Here is a 1,360-nt window from a genome sequence, read left to right as displayed (position 1 = left end):
GTGCAGTGTAGGGGGTATTCGTTGTGGTACAGTGTAGGGGGTATTAGTTGTAGTGCAGTGTAGGGGGTATTAGTTTTGGTGCAGTGTAGGGGGTATTAGTTTTGTTGAGGTGCAATTATAAAAAGCAAATTAAGGTTTGTGTGCAGCGTAGAAGGTTAGGGCAGTAATTATTTTGCCGTGTGGTGTAAAAGGTACAGTTTGGGTTGAGGGGCACAGAAGAGGGCAGTAGTTGGGTCGGGATGTTTTGTAGGAGGTTGGGGGGTACTGCAGAGGGCAGTAGTTGGGTCAGGTTGTGGTGTAGAAGATGTAGGAGGGTGGGGGGTACTTCAGATGACAGTCGTTGTATGGGGTGTTCTGTAGGAGGTTGGGGGGCGCTGCAGGGGGCAGTTTTAGGGGTGTTCTGTAGCAGGTCCTAGTATTTGAATTAGATGTATTGGGATTGTGGTGTGGTCTCGAAGTGCCATGTTGGGGCAATAAGCCAATTTTGGGGAGTTGGGTGCCAATGGACTCCAGAGCTGGTCATGGGACAAACAATATAAGGGGATAATTTAGGGGTGACGTCTCTCAGCCGCTCATTTCTCTTCACATCCATAGACTTACTGCAGGGGAAATCTCCTCCTCAGGTCACGGCTTGGAGATGAAGTTCGGGTCGCCTCTGGTATGGAAGTTGATAGAAAATTGGGGAGAATCTCATGTCCTCTGTCGTGATATTAGAGTTACCCCAAAACTTGTCTCATGTTCCCCTTAGGAAGTGATACCCCTCCAGGACCCTCTTCCATTTTCCAGTACCCCAATAATACCCCCAGAGAAAAAAAGCTGAATGGTTCTTGGAAGGTCCAGGCTAGGTTGGTCTTCTTTGTGGCCAGATCCAGGTCCAGGTCCTTTAGGACTGGTCAGCTCCTCATTGTCTGTCATCCAGCATGGGACCAGATCATCCCAGTTCTCATATCACTGCTCTGTCCTGATAATGACAGAGTCCAGACCCCTCACCAAATCCAGGCCCCCACCCAGAGGCGTATCCTGACATTAACCCATTCTACACCCTGCTGAGGAAAAATCACATTGGATGGGAAAAGTGAATATGGGAGTGCCGTAACCTGCGTCACACCTACACATACCGGGATCCCCGCTGTTATTATTAATAATATTATCAGGGGTCAAATATTCTACCCTGAGCAATGACCCTGCAACCAGAGGAACCCAATGACCCATCCATCAATCTACCTATCCCACCATCCCTCCAGCCTTCCATCCATCCATTCATTCCACCATCCATCCATTCCCTCCTGTCCATCCACCAAACATCCATTCTATCCATTCCTTCATCCATCCATCCTTCCATCCATTCCGTTCATCCATC

Source organism: Pyxicephalus adspersus, chromosome 3 (assembly GCF_032062135.1).
Source record: "Pyxicephalus adspersus chromosome 3, UCB_Pads_2.0, whole genome shotgun sequence".
Classification (NCBI taxonomy): Eukaryota; Metazoa; Chordata; class Amphibia; order Anura; family Pyxicephalidae; genus Pyxicephalus; species Pyxicephalus adspersus.
This window is presented reverse-complemented; position numbering follows the sequence as displayed.